This window comes from Sturnus vulgaris, chromosome Z, assembly GCF_052056855.1.
Source record: "Sturnus vulgaris isolate bStuVul1 chromosome Z, bStuVul1.hap1, whole genome shotgun sequence".
NCBI classification, from domain to species: Eukaryota; Metazoa; Chordata; class Aves; order Passeriformes; family Sturnidae; genus Sturnus; species Sturnus vulgaris.
The window spans coordinates 28093110-28109754 of NC_142283.1; the positions used below are offsets into that span (position 1 = coordinate 28093110).

Sequence of the window (16645 nt, forward strand, 5' to 3'; positions counted from 1 at the left end):
AAAAACATTAGGCCATTAAGTTATTTTTGGTTTGTTTTACTCACTATCAAAGCACCAGACTACACTTTGTGAGAGAAAGAAACAGCCTGTGAAAGTGAGGCTTATCTTTTTCTAACAGAAAGTTTTTTATTCATTTTAAATCAAGATTCAGAGACAGAACAAAAAGTGCCTCAGGATTACTGAGTGCAGTACAGGTGTATGGTAGGTCCAGTATAGGACATCTGTTGCTGGTTCCAAAACGTTTCCGAAGAAACTCAAGTAGCTGTAGCTACTTCAGTTTTTGTACAGTGCTTACATGCTTGTATTTTTGTTCTTTCCTAGACATGCTGCTGTCTTGGGTAACATGACTGACAAGTATTTCAAACTGGGATATTAACCCTAATTTAACAGGTGATTTTAAAGGGTTATTTCTGATAGAGAAGAGTTACAGTTCTTTTTGCTGTTTTGTTATTTTTATGTATTTTGTGTAATGATTTGTGCCAGTATGACAGAGATCAGACTTCTGTTTTCTCAAATGGTTGTTATACCTAAAAACCAGTTTATTTATCTCTGCATTTTAAATGCTTCTTAAAAAAATAAGACAGGGAAAAGTCCCAGTTGTTGGATGAGAAAATATCTTTACAAAAATGTAATCATTATATAACATTGGTACATCAAACTTTGTGTTCTTTGAGCTTTTGCTTAATATGGTTTTTAAATTCGTAGTTCTCTTTAGTTCAGTAATTCCAGCTACTGTAAAACCCACTCTCCCTTTTTGTGTCTCTTAAAATTCTGATAAGTGTACTACATATTTAGGACACATATTATTTACAGTGACTTTTTTGATACAAAATGAAGAGTCAGTTGTATTCAGTTGTGTTAAATCAAATTCAGTTATGTCATTAAATGTGTTGCTGGTTTTTTGTATCCTGTAGGTCGTGTACTGGGAATTGGTTGTGTATCTGGTTTGATAAGGCAGTATTTTATCGAAGTTGAACCCCACTGAAAGTATTAGAATAATTTGGTTATGACTAAAAAGAGAATACATATAGATACATGCTGATACCATGTCAGCTTCAGGTAGAGATCATATAAATTACATTTCTAAATGCAGGAAATTATGGTAGGCTAAGTGTAAGGAATCCATATAATAAAAATAATAGTAAAAATTGCATCTTTTTCTGTTTTTTCTGGTGTTCAGTCTTCTACTTGATTAGTCACTTCTGTCACTAACAAAATGAAAATGGCGAGCCTTGATGATAAATAGCCTGAATGAAAATTGTGCTAATCCCTCATGCAACATTATTTGAAGTAGGGAATTATTTTCCTAGATGTTTCTCTGTTTCTGGTAAGGAGAGGTCTTGTTCTTGAATGAAACCAGCAGACCTTATCAAAGCATCAGTGCTGATGTCAGGAGAGCATGGATTTTTTTTCTATTGGAATTACCTGAATTTGAAGTATATTATGATATGTAGGATTTTAGAATTCCCGTGGTCTGTTGTGACTTTGCTACACATGCAGGCATTGCAGCCAGCTTAAAATATTTACTGAAGACTAGGCTGTAATAAAAAAAAAAAATAAAATTGAAAATTACAAAAGTAGTGCTTGAATGTCCTTTGTGCAGGAACTAATTCAGAAATATCTGCTTTTTAAAAACAAAAAACCCATACTAGCAAAAAACCACCCTCTAAGTAGGCCAAAACCCAAAACTTTACTGCTTTTCTCTGTGCTTCTCGGTTCATTCACTGATACTTCTGAAGAGGAAGTTAAGGGTAGAAACTGTTTCTCTCTGATGAGACACTTTTGAGGAAAATAGAATTGAGAGACCCCACTTTTCAAGCACGTGTTAAACAAGGGAGCAATGTACAGGCTTAAAATTTTGTATTTTAAAATTCTAGTATTTTGGAGCTGCTCCACATTGTAAAGAAAAGATGCTAAGAGAAATATTCTGATGAGAATTCAAGTAGCTAGAAATACATTTTTCTTTTGATCTGTGCAATTCCTGTAGGTAATGCTGCTCCTTCCATGTTTTATCTCAAACCCTATTGTGTAGATTCGATCTTTTGTGGAAGAGGTGTTGTGAGTAGTTGACAAGGGTTTATGTGAAGAGGTAACATTATTGTGTTAATTTGAAAATTCAGACTTGGTAGTGTAAAAGAGATGTTGAAATATGAACAAAGAGAAAAAATAAGCAACTAGATAGGGAACAGATTGACAAAAAAGAAGGAGGGAGAAAATTGTACACAATGTGAAAAACACATGTAAATACATTAAAATGTGGTAGCTCAAAACTTATTTTAGGAAAACAAGTACAAAAAAGAAAAATATGCTAATAAGGCAGTAAGAATGTAACAAAAGCTAAATTAAACTAAATACTTACTAAAAAAGATATTTAAAACAAAAGAAACTGGCAGTGTTCTGTAAATACAGTACAAAAATATTGCACAGATTTGTTGTTTTGATAAAATAGAAATTTTCTATTGAAACTTTCTCTAGTGGGAGACTCTTATTTTTGTCAGAAGAAGTTATTAGGTGCGTGAGAGACTGAAGTCCCTCCCCTGGGAATGACTGACTATTTCATTTATAGTGAGAATTCTACTCTGAAGATACTCCACTTTTTATTAAAAAGTGAATGTAAATTATATAAATTTAAAAATGTAGATTAAAAGAGTAATTTTAATCTGTCTCTTCTGTATTTTGCCTAAATGGCTCGTCCAGGTTGATACAGTGAGGCTCTTCTCCGATCAGTTATTGTTTAGCTGTGCATTCAATAACTGAAGTAATGCCAGGAAAAGGTGATGAAAGAGAGAGGTGAATTCTTCAACTTAATGATGAGATCATATACTTGGGTCATATACATAATACTTGTCAAGAATAAAACATTTATGGTCCTGGTTTCATAATAGTTGTTGAGGGGCTCCCCTTGTTAGAGAAGATGAGTCTGAAGTTGTTGTACTTGGAGAGGAGATTTGTTCCTTGGGGAAACAGAAGTTCACCTTGCCTTGGTTGGACATTGTGATGAGTTTGGAAATACTACTGTCTTTGATACCTCTGCTGTAGGGAATAAAGAGGCTATCAGCTTACTGCACGAGTACAGGGAAACAGTTGGATGTTTTCTAAGTCCTTGGAAATTCAGTACATTTGTTACCTAAGATAGCTGTGGTCTCAAGGATGCTAATAAAATTCAACCACAGCAACTGTCACTTCTTCATTAAAAAAAATTAAAAACCATCAAAGAATTGTTGCCTTATTTCAAATTCAGATATTAAGAGATCTTAGACAATTGTAATATTATTTAAGGGAGAATTGATACTTGGCATATAGCTGGAAAATAGGTTCTTCAAACCTGGACAAGTTTTTCAGAAGACTAGAGCAGCACCTAAAAATCTGACTTTTCATGAACAAACAAAATGCCGGAGGTTTGCATGAGATGGGTATTAGCTGTGGAAGTGTTTCTTTAATAACTGGTAGAACATGGTTTTCAGCTTCAGTTATCTCTTGTGTTTATCTCACTCTTCCTTTTTTTTTTTTTTTTTTACAATCTCTGTTCTCTTTGGTCAAAATATTGGATTTATTCACTTATATTAATGTCATTCATTTGTACAGAACTGTCATGTTGGCAATATTTACTAAGAATTTGTGAGAGTTATTACTTTTGTCAGCATGCAGTAATATGTCATTAGTTTTGTAAGGCAGTTGAATGGAGAAACAAAATCATTCAGTTTAACAGCAGTAAATTTTTCCACTCTAAATTTTATGTGATTTAGTAGTCTTAATGGTTAGTAACTAGTATGATAACACATACTATTTTATATTTTCTCTTTCCACTTCATAAAAATCAGTCAGTTTCAATAATGGATATTTATATATTGCTGCCCAGAAATTATGTTATGTTTAAATTACACTAACAAAAATTCTTGCTAAAAAACTTTTAAATCTGACTTTTAAATATAGAATAACTTGTTAGGCAAACATACTTTTTGGTTTGGTCTTACAGTTTATACAAGCTTAACATAGTATCAATAATACGGGCAAGTGACACTTTCTGGAAAAAAAAAGCAGGTGACATTTCAGTGCAATTATAGTTCTGCCACAGAATACTAATATTCATGTGCCTTTTAGGTCTTCTATGTGTATTGTTGTAGAAGGATGTTAAAATACCACGTTAATGGTCAGTTATAGTGCCAAAGCAATCATAGCCATATTTGGGTTTTCTAATATATTACTAAACTATTGACTCTCACTAAAATGGGCAATAATTTGCTATATTGTTTTATTTCAAATGCTACTTTTCTGAGTGTGGTATATGTACTTGGCTTATTCATACTGTCTGACCATAGAACTAGCATGCTTGTAAAGTCCTTTTTAGCAGTGAAAAACTGTGTTTAGAACTCCCTATTTTGTGGTAATTATATTAAGAAATTAGAGGTTTTTTAGAGGTTTTTGGATGCTGTTTTGAGATGTTTCTAAAAACATAAACACAAATGACAATGTATTACTAAATAATGAGATCACGTATAATTGGTTTTAAATCCAGTATGTGTAGGAAAGAAAATTTAAAAAGCAGTACATTTAATTATTTCAAAAGCATTTTATGAAGTATTAATAATCTCTCAAATGCTAGTCACCAAGCAGATTGAAGGAAAATTTGCATAGTTGAAAGCAATATTAATTGATCACAAAATACATAGTAATACATGGCAAGCTGTATAGAAGTTAAAATATTAAGTCAGAAATTCAAGAAAAGGTTAAAAGCTTAGACTAATGCTGAGCTGACAGGGTATATAAACCCACACCAGCCCCCATGCCAACAGAGGAAAACAATGAGATGACAGCTCTACTGTTTGGAGAGGGGTTGCTAACGACAGCTTATTCCTTTATGATTTCAACTCTTGACAGAAGACAGGTCTGCTTGTTGCATCATGGCAGATGTATCATTACCTCCTGGCCCTGTCATGACTGAACTGGAAAGAAAAACCCCACTTGCAATTCTAAAAGTCTCTTTGGAATTTAGTGCATCCTTTCTCAGATACATTTGCCATTGTTCAATTAATTGTGTGTATTACGTTCCTACAGTTTTCTGTGCTACATGATTTGATAATACAGAGATATTTAGAGATAGCTTATCTTATATTCTGCTGGTTGTCGCGTTTTAGACTTAGTAGCACCTTGTATTATTTTACTCGTACTTTCTCACTGACCTAAGAAAATCACTGTTGAAGATAAAAATACTTGTATAAATGTGGCTTGAAAGTATTTTTTTCTCCATTCAAACTGTTTCAGCCATTTTTTAATTGGCTAACTGTTAGGTTAAGGACACACAGTGAACGTTTAAAATAGTCACTATCATTTTAAGAAAAAAGTTTAATATGAGTTTAAATGGCCTTTTTCATCATATGCATATTAGGAGTCTTCCTTTCCACACCACGACCCTTCCCCCCCATTCAACTTGTTGGATACCCAGCAGTGACTCTGGAGACTTAAAAAAGAGTAAGAAGGGGTGTGGATTTTTGAAAGTGTGTCAAAAGCCTTGGGGTTTGGGTATGATCAGAATTTCAATAGGGGTTGAGATGAGTTTAAATGCATAGAAGGGGAACATAAAAATCTTGTTTAATTTCTGTCATGTTGTTCTTTTTTTAGTCACTCTGATGTCTTTTTCAAATCTGCTTTTCTCTCAAGCTTTGTGGTACTATATTCAAGATCTGGGCTTTCTCCTCTTTGTATTTCGTTTTAACTGCTGATCCCTTTTCTATGGTGCTTCTGCCTTTAATATCAGCTGAAGCGGTCTGAATTGCTGAATCAAAGCCATTTTGGGAGAGAGACAGTGTTTAAGATTGTGCAGGGTGAGATTCTCTGGGTAGAAGGTAACACTTCCTGCAGTTATAATCAATGCATTTGACACTTTCAAAGGCAAGAGAAGCCATGACTTGCTCAGGGGTTAAACTTTTTAAATAACTTCCCTTGGGAAAAATGCCATCAATAAAATGGAATAATTAGTTGAAGATTCTTGAGTTGCCTAGGTTTGAAAAGAAAAGATTAGAGATAGGTCAGGTTTGCACTTCTACTGTATTTTCCCTCCCATTTGTTTTTCAAACTATGAGCTTTTGTTTAAATGTTTGCAGTATTACTGAATAAATCTGCTTCAAAAGTAATGTCATCTGCTTAAGATGCATTAATTTTGTAGTCTTATTGTCTGCATAGTCTAATAACTGTAAGAATGGAGATTAAATTCTATGTAAAAATATAACTTCAGAATTGGTAACTTTCTCATTTCCTACCCACACATTTATTCTGCAGGTAGTCATTTTGGCTAACAAAACATTTGCAACTTCGAACCTTAATAGATAAGTTTAAATTGTAATATACATTCAGTAATTTTTAAATTTAGGTCTAAATAGCGTTATATGCACATTCTGTATATATGATTATTAATTTCTATAGATATGAAGAGGTTTATGCTGAAATTAAATGCATTTCACTTTGTAATTATTGTGTTTGATAATTTCAGATTTGAGGAGAAATTTATTGAGGTTTTAATGATATTTTTTCCTATAATAATTTTATTGAAGCAGCTATTTTGAAAGGCAAAGCATGACTAAAAATGGTGCTTTAATATGTAGTGTTGTATATGCCTGCTGTACAAAATACCAATAAAAATGCACGAATGGCTTTGGAATAAAAGGTTCTTACCTTTCATTAATTATTTACTTATTTGAACTTTTTATTTTTCTTAAGGGAAATAAAATCACAGACAGTACTCTGCAACAGTAGCTAAACAAGACTTCGGCAAGTACATAACCAATGTTTTTCAGAAATACAACACTGTATTTTCTAGTAAATTGCATTGGAATGAGATCTGTACTACCGGAATAGGTTATTTGGTAGAGATTATTCTGCATACAGATTTGTTACAAAATGTTTGCAAGAAAGTATAGGCTTGTCTCAAGTCCAGCAACGTATGAGTATTTCTGTGTGGTTTTGGGGATATGCCTGTGGCAAGCTGGCTGTGGAACTGTGACTTTTTAATTGCTCTGAAATTGCAGTGGGGCTTTTTCTGTTTCTTTACAGATTTTCAATTTATTATTTATTTGAAATTAATGATATGTGCGTCATTTGAAAGATGGATGGGTAAATATATACTAGTATGATTGTACTTTGAAATGCAGTAATTATTTGTGGTTGTAATTGTGTAGTTGTGATCCAGTGTTGTTTTGATTTATAAAATTTGGGTCTGTGGAAGTGTCATAGCTTTGTGGTTATTTCTCTCTGAGTACAGTACGTACAAGTAACATCTAGTTTTATCTGATTTGCTGAGGCGGATGTATCTCTTACTTCATTGTGGGATCATCCACTAAAGCTGTGGTAGGGGCACCAGTACCTTCACAGGGTGGTATGATTTAGGATGGAAACTTTGCTAGGCTTTACTTTCCTGTGTGATAAACTATGCAATCTGATCATGGAATAGAGATTTTCAAGTACCTTTCATATGATTTTTTGGCAACATTTTCTGTTCAGGTGATCTTGTCAATGGTAGTGTGAATATTGATTTTTGAGAGTGTCAGCACAGTAAACCAAATCATAGAATCATTAGAACTGGACTTCTAAAATTACTGAGTCAAACTGTTTACCCAGCACTGCCAACTCTACCATATTTCTACATGCCACATCTACACATCTTATAAATGCCTTCAGGAATGGTGACACTACCACTGTCCTCTGCAGCCTGTGCCTGGGGTTGACAGCCCTTTCTGTGAGGAAATTTTTTGCCATATCCAATGTAAACTGTTCCTGGCATAACTTGAGGCCATATCCTCATCTGATCGATCACCTGTTACCTTCTGAGACTGATCCCCGCTGGCTACACCCTCCTTTCAGGGAGCTGTAGAGAGTGACGAGGTCTCCCCTGAGCCTCCTTTTCTCCAGGCTAAACACCCCCAGCTCCCTCAACTGCTCCTCATAGGACTTGTGCTCCGGATCCTTCTCCAGCTCTGTTGCCCTTCCCTGGACATGCTCCAGCACACCAACCTTTTAAAAGTATAATTTTAAGAGGAGTGATCTTTACTTCTTAGGATTCCTCTCCTATAATATGGGGTGATCTTTTAATTGTTCATTGGTTGACATATTAATCTTAAGTGATCAGCTTCATTTTGATTTTTGAAAAAAAAATCCAGCCAGCACTTTTGTTCTCATTCAGGAGAACATTAGTTCAGGAATCAAAAATCTGATGCAATTTTAAAATATTTTTCAAAGAAGTTAACCACTACCATTTAAAAATACTAAAATTGTCTTCTGACTTACTGTATGTACACCTGTCTAAGCTATCATCTAGATTATCTTAATGAACTATAATGTGTAAATTGTATTGTTTATAATATATATCATAGAAAAAGTATAACACGTGTCATTATAAGTGTGGTATATGTATGTGCTTAATAGTACACTAAATTGCCAATACTCTGTTGAGTTTTTCAAATAAATCAGTATTTAAAAGACTTAACAATTCAATGGTGAGATAAACACTTCCTTATTCATATAATAAAATGCATATTTAAATGAAATTACCCCTTACTTACTGTGCATTGAGCTGAAAAATACTAATTTTAATGCATAGGAATTCAAATAAAAAATTTATATGCTTTCTGCTTAACTAATTTAGTACTGTTCTAATAATGAACATTGCTGCTTCAGGTAATAAGAAAATAGATATGACAAAGACTTTGTTATGCAAATTAGCACAGGATTGTAACCTTTTGAAAATACAAAGATCTTTGGGATGATATATGTCCCTTTTGATCAAAAACTTTTAAAAGTTTAATAATTCTGTTAAAACAAACTAAAACTGTGGGTAATTGTCTTCTTTTCCCTGAAATGAACAAATTATAACATCAAAAACCTGAGAGTGAGGTATGTAGTAGGTCATTTACTGCTGCAGGCATTTTTTCTCCCTTCAGGATGTGCTTGTTTAGTTTCTCTCACTTTGTGCCTGTGGCACTCTATGGTGAAATTCAGATATGTTCTTCCCCTTCAAGGAATCTCTAGGGTGGTAGATAACTTATACAAAATTAATAAATAGTGTTGCTTTTTTTTATTTTTACCTATCCCAGGCAATTAGTTTCCCTCTTGAGAAGAGTTGAGTTGCACAAAACATATTTATGAAAAAAATGTGTGCTTTGGCTTAGAGTTAAACAGAGAAATTAGACATAATGGGGTGAAATATGTTATTAAGAAAATTGAATTACACAGTTTTCATTGATTTATTTAGTGAAAAAGGAAAATGGAATGGTGAAAATCCTTTATATGTTGATTAACCTTTTTAAACCTAGAATTTTTAAACATGCCAAAGTATAGGAGATTTTTATAGGTTTTGTTTGTTGGTTTGTTTTTTTAAAACTCTGGGTTTGTAAATTTAGTTTCCTTTCATCTCAGCAACATTCAAGGAGTAAACCTGTTTTGAGGCTATTCAGCTGGATTATTATTTTGGAGAAGACCAGCTGTGCCATCTTGCATATTCACAACCACTTGCTCTAGCATGTTGCAGTCCTGATCTGATTGGCATAGATAGCTTAACCTGTTAAATTGTGTGCTACATTGCAGCCTCCATCTCTGTCATGCCAAAGGCAGTGAGACTTCAGATTGCTTTGGAGGGTAGAACAGAAAATGAAGCTTGGGTGTAAATATATGCCGGTATATGAGGGAAAACATCTTGATTTTTTCCCTTTTTTTTCTTCTTTGTTTTCTTTTTGATAGTTGTTGATTTAAATTGTCTTTTTAGCTGTGAAAGACCGAGTTGCACTTAATAGTGTTATACTGTTGCTTGCTTCTAAATACTTAAAAGAATCCTAGAAAGTGACTTAATAAAATAAAATTATAATCATTAGAATTAAATATTATCATTTATTGTAAAGTTTACCTCCTGGGTATTACCCACTGCCATTCTCGTAGCTAGTAAGTAAATATTCTTTTTTCTAAAAATCATCTGAAAAATAGGGCAGAAAATACTCAGGGTGGTTCAGTGTACAGGGGATTAAGTTTCTGCTGACACTCAGTAGCTGAACCTGTGTTTTGAATCCCAACTCTTTCTCCAGTGTTGAGAGTAATGTGATTGAGTCTTCTGGAATGAGTTCCTGAATGCTGATAACAGAAGGCTTTTCTGTGAAGTGCAGAAGCTACTCATGTGGAATATGCACCTTCCACATCACGCATGGTTGAGATCAGATACAGGATTTTCAAGACTTGACAGCCCTGGTTCATGAACAGTGATATTCATACTGAATTTAGGACTATCTGAATGCTAATATTCAACTGATACCAGCTGATGATAAAAATAAGTGATTCTGAAATTCCATTTTAATGCTACAGTGTTGTTATTGTCAAACACTGACAACAGTTATTAGTACAATTGATTAAAATAGCATTTATTAATTAATATACTGAATCAAACAATTGCAGTCTTTGATTATGTGTTAGAAGAATGTAAGCAATTTGATCTTTTTTGTTAATGTTGGCATTTTTAATTTTATTCCTTGTATTTATATTCACCATGTTAGTCCAGTGTTTGTTACTGCTTCATTTTGCAACCTTTCTTAAAATACCACAGTCCAGATATTTTTGATTCAGATTAACTCCCCATCTCATACTGTATGTTCACCTTCTGTATACATGCTGTCTTGTGAGATTTTTGGTACATTTAATTTATTTTTCTAAAAGTAGTTTCATGCAGGTATGAAACACTTCAGGACAGAAGAGTAGTGGTAGTTTTAAATGAAAAGCTGACGGAGCTGTACATAGCTTCAAATACCTTCCTTTTAGATAAATAAAAAATGCTTTCACGCTTTCCTGGTGGAAATGAAGGTCTTTCTTCTAGCCTTATTTTTAGAAAAAATTTTGGGAGCGGTTGTTTAGGATTTGACAAGCACTCCAATAGATAATAATCTATAAATACCAAAGACAATCAAAATAAATATTTGCTACTTTGACTTCTTACCAATTCCATCTTCTTATTATTTTGAAAATGTTACTAATATCTCTTTCAAGTCCTTGTGTTTCTCTTTGAGAGCTTATTTTAAATGTAATCAACAGTATTTTTTACTTTATTTCCTAATGGTAAGGGCTTTGTGGTCTGATCATTTAAAATTTGCAGGTAGGCAAGTACTTCTTCTGTAACAACTTTTTTCTCTAAATTACATTTTTTCTGTTTAGAAGCATTGCTTTCTCAAGTGCATCTACCTGTGTATATAGATATGCAGGTATATACATGTGTATGTAAAGAAAGGTACTGTGCCTTCTAATTGTCTAGTTAGTTGTAATTTTTCCATTTTATAAATGATAATATTAGATGTGAAACATTTAAGAAAAGTAATGATTTCTACTTGTTCGGTTTTGGAAGCTGCATGTGAAACTTTTGTGGTTTTGGAAATGCTGATTGTATTTTACAGCACTGGAAAAGTACTGTTTCATGTTACTGTTTTCTTTGAGCGCAGCAATTTGTGATATATTATAAAGGAGAAGTATGGACTATTTCTCAAAGCTAATAATGTCTCAAATATCAAACAGGTTAACTTGCTTTGTGATTTAATTTGATATAGCTGTATGTTGCGTTCTATCTTCTGGACATCCTTATTTAGTAACTTTTAAGTAGCAAACTCGTAGAACCTGTAGAAATAGATAATAATTCTACAAAACCTAAAGATTCTTAGGAATGACAGTTGACAATCTTATAAAAACTTTATAGTACCTGAACAAATATTTTTGCTGTACCTCAGTTAAATTAAATCTGTCTCTTTCTCCTATATAACAGTACTGGATCAGTATCAAAATTACGATATATTTACTGTGGTAACATTCAGGGTGTATATTTGTTGAGATACTACTCATAAGTCTGGGGTTTTTAATGCAGTATGACCACAGGGGAAAAAAAAATTAAAAGAGAAAGCAGCAGTTACCAATTTTACAAGTGTCTTGGCAGTCACAAGACATTTATGCTAATAGTGACATTGAAATGTACTCCCTTCAGTTTTTTGTTAGGAAGCGGATGTTGAGGCACAGCTTATATGCTGATTTTAGCTGTAGACCTATTTTAAATCCTATTTTAATCAAACTTTTTGCTTGTAAAAAGTGTCCAGACATCACCCCTTGAGAGCATATCCCTGCAAACAGGTGCATGCATGGAGGGGTGGTGAGAGCTCTTTCTGGAGAAATGAAACTAGTAATGCATGCTACTCTTTCTGGTAGTATTAAAATCCAGTTCAGAAACAGATTAAATGGGAAGTTTTTCTTGCTGTTTTTAATTTTTTGGACTGACAAGATGAGGATTCAAGCCTTCAAGGAAAGAACAAAAAGACTCCACTAGATTGACTGTAAAAATTTTTGAGGTGTAGAAAATATGTTTATGTGGTGGTTTGACTTTTTTTAAGTTTTGGAATGGACTTGTTGCTTCTTTGTTTTTTCCTCTATCATGTCTTGCGATAATTGTGAAAGATTTAGGAATGATGTGCCTCTAGGTATCATAAGTGCATGGAAACTGATTAGGGTTCTGTGACAGACTTCACATCAGTCCTCACGTACATTTTGTACATGTTGTGGGCTTGTTTAAAAATAACTCCATCTTACATATGTCAAATGTATTTTGTTTTGAAAATTAGATTTAAAAGTAATGTCAAATGTAATAGTAATGTATGTAATGAATATTCAGGTAGCAAAAGAAAGCACTAAGAATTATACAGAGCAATATGTAATCAGACTTTGCATCTGTTTCAGGATGTTTTGACACACCGTTTTGTGTGTAAGCCTTTACTGAAGTTTTTATGTAAAAATTGTGGTTTTTCAGCTTCCTGACTAGTTTTGTATAGAGCAAAAAGTTATGAGTTTACTTTGAATGGTACAGCCTACTTTTCTGTGGAGCAGGGAAGGTCATTATCTTTGTAGAGTAATTAGTATAGTGTTTATCCATAATCTGAGCTGCTAATTAAATAGAATTATTTCTTTTTCTTAGAATATTTTGTCTAAAGGTTGCTTCAGTCTGTGGTACTACTGACTGTTCTTATGAAATTGATTATGAGATAGCTGTAGCTTTTCAAACACTTCTCATTGTAGGCCTTTTCTCAACCATTTTTTGAACTGCATATAAACTTTATTGCTTGCAGTAGAAAATGTTATTTGTCTGGGAACTAGCTCAGTGCTGCTTCTGTTTTAAAATTGTGTGTGTTTGTTTATAGACATTTGTGAATGTCTATAAAGCCAGCATTTTGGATTGAGAATGAAGTTGGGCCATCACTGCTCTTGCTGGAAAGTGACTGTACAGTTTGTGGAGGTGTAGTGTCTCTTTTGTTTTTCGACATTCTAATAGTGATTTAGTAGTAAGTCCCCCAAATTTCTTCCATTCCCTCTAGCCAGTTTCCTGACTTTTGTTTTGTGTTCAAATATTTACATCCCATCCACATGCTCTGTCTTCTGTAACACTCTTCTTGTGAGTTTGTATTGAATAGCTTCATTCTACCTTGGTGCACAGGGGCACACTGATCACACAGCAGTATGATCTCCATATTTCTCATTTACATGTCCAGACATGAACATAAGAAGTGGAAACCTTCATCTGCATAGCAAGCACTTACTTCATTAAATCTTTGTACATTTCAGCTGATGAAATTTAAGACCTGTCTGCTGAGAATCCATATATTTTCAAAAGTTTTAAGTTGGCCAGGTTTAAGTAGTATCTTAAGGGAATGGAAGGCCTCTCCAGTCAGAATTTAAGCTCCTGATTAAAAAGCACAGGTGCCATTAAGGGTTTCCTAGCAAAGTTTATTAAATTTTTGTAAACAGACAAACTGAACTGTTCTGCTGTGACTTTATTTTGAATATAGATTAATGATTTTCTGTAAAATTTTCAACAGAGTTCAGCCTGAGGCAAAACCAGCTGTGAAATCTAGCTTAAGTTTGGTTATGTTCTGAGTAAGTCAGAAGAAAATAGCTAGCATTTTGTAAACCTTAAGGATAGGCAGATTAATTTGTTTACAGTCATCATTCACTGCAATACAAGGGTTCCTTAATCACCAAATTTGGAGACCAGCATCAAGACACTGTATTTTTAACCATAAAGTTCTGAGTGAGGTTCTCACTGCTTGTTTTTTGTTCAGAAGCTTATGTTAATTTGTGAGTAACACAGCTGAGCTACTTTTATTTTCTGTTGTCCAGGTTCTGGATTTAATAAAGCTGTTTTGGAATATTTTTGTATATTTTCTTACTTTTTTTCCCCATGTGTGCGTATATCTTGATATTCTGTAGACCGAGAATTGCTGAAACACCCACAGGTCCGAGAAGAGTAACTAAGCATTAAAATGTAACATTGGAAGATGATCACTGAAGTAGCTGGATTATTGAGCATGAGTTGAGAGTCACTTCTTTAGCTGTGCAGTACCTCATGTGCTGTGGCTTACCATTTGGGACATTACATTATGCAGTGCCTTCATAAATTGATTGTGGTCCAGTACTTGGATGGGATCATATGAGACAAAGCGTTCAGGTTCAATTTGGACTCACAACTCCTAGATGCTTCCAGAATTTTACCCTGAAATAGTTCAATGCTGACCTATTTAACCACTATTCCCGAAAGAGAATGTCTCTTGTTTGAGGGACTATTAAAGCTATTGCATTAAGTGATTATGGTGTGCTAATGTCAGGACAGTACATGCCTCTGGACCTCTCAAGTACAATGGGATTTACAAACTACCAGCTATCATATACTGAGTTCTGTATGGATACTTGCAGAGAAGGATGGTGAAGACATTGTAATAAATATCAGTAGGAAAGCAGACAGCTTTGTGTAACACCTCATAGCTGTCATGGGATACAAAGAGACGTAAAGAATCAAGTTGCCAATGAAGTTGCTTCTCCAGAGGTAAAAGTCAGGTTGCTCAAATATAGGACAAGTTTAAAAAGTTTGAAACCAAAGAATATGTTTTTCACTCATTAGAAAACGTATGAATGGGCATGGCTGTTATCCCTTGTATGTCAGGAAAATACAGGACCCCATTTGGTTTCTACTTTTATAGCAATATAAAAGTAGGCGAAAGAGGGAGATGATAGTGGAAACAGCAGAGCCTAGGGAAAAGTCACTGGGGAAGACCAAGAAATCCTTACGTTTCAAGGAGAATTTAATGCTGCCTGTCCAGATGCAGAGCTAAAAGTAATGTATTTCTTATCAGTGCAGACAGAAAGCACATAAAGAAATGCAATCCTTGATTGACCAGTCAGCAATGAAAACGGTGCTGTGTTCTTAGATGACTTTGAGGGTTGCTGCCCAATTACTGGCATTATTGGAAGGAGCAAGAAGAAAGAGCTCTGGAGGGGCTGTGTCCAGTAGGCTGAGTGACACGAACAAATCCCTCAGACACCCGCAGACCTAGCAAGGAATTGTGTTTAGAAGCCTTTGCCGTACTTGGTACTATTTTTTATACATTACATCCAAGCTGTAGATGTTGAAACAACTTTTTGAACTAGCAGAGGTCATAGTCTGTTATTGTTGTTGCTGTTACATTGTGTAGTAGCAGGTTCAGGAAAATTAATACTCTTACACTAGCTATTCAAGAAATTCGTGACAAGCCTAAAAATGACACTCCTTTCTCCTGGCATCCTGGCCAATATCTTAATGTTGACATTATTTTCAATATACCTGTATATTTAAAGAAAAACTGTGGATGTTGGTGGGAGACAACATTTTTTATTATTATTTTGTTAATTTTTTTTTTTATTGATTTTTTTTTTTTCATTTTCCTCTCAGGAATCTGTAGTTCAGCCCTCAGTAGTGTTATAGAGTCTGCTCTATCTTATGGAAAAGAACAATGGATACTAATGATATCTGAAAAAGTCCATTTTTAATTTTTTTTTTTTTATTCTAGTCTTTTTAAAGCAGAAGCTGAAATTTCTAGAGTGCATTCTGAAAAAGAATATGGAAAAATAAAATTTACCAGTGAACTTCTGGGGAAGGTCTTATGTCCTGGGATATTAATTTTAAAACCAGACAAGATTGATTAAAAGTAATATTATGTTTTTGTGAATTTAGATAAAGCTATGAAATGGCTTTCCATCCTTGAAAGAACATCATCTTTTTGTCAAGGTAACCCTAAATGTTCAGGGGACACTGAAATGGATTGGCACTGAAAGTGGAACAGTCCATTTGCAGATGGCTGTCTGCCATTTCTGTGAAATAGGATAGCTCTGAAATGGTTTGAAGATTTGAAATGCTCAATTTTGTGGAAGACTGTACAGTAGAGGAAACAACAGTAGTATTCAAAAGTTACCAAAGACCAGGACTGAAGTTCTGTTGTTCTTTTACACTTTTCTACGTGCAGTTTTTGGATATAAGTTTGCTTTAGTTTTTAGCCGTTCATATTTCATGCTTTGATTTCATCCTTCATATTTTTTCTACTGCCCAGTGCTTAGCTAAAGAAGATTTACTTTTTTTCAGAAATGTAATATCTTATTATTGAAAAATCTGCTTTCACAGGGAAATGAATAAACTATGGTGGTGTTATATATTTAAGCAAATTGAAGATCAGCTATAAAAAATGAACAGTGCAAAATAAGAGTTTAATCCTGCTTTATTTCCTATTCAGCTACAGACTGTTCACTTTATGAAGTAGTGCAGTATGCGTTTATAGTGCTTAGTTTT

The 16645-nt window shown here is 33.9% G+C and overlaps 1 protein-coding gene across 6 annotated transcripts in view; it reads left to right on the forward strand.

The window, feature by feature from the left end:
• The window catches only part of ARB2A (ARB2 cotranscriptional regulator A), a 267766-nt gene that overhangs the window by 68079 nt on the left and 183042 nt on the right, over positions 1 to 16645 (forward strand). The gene's annotated exons all lie outside the window — the stretch shown is intronic.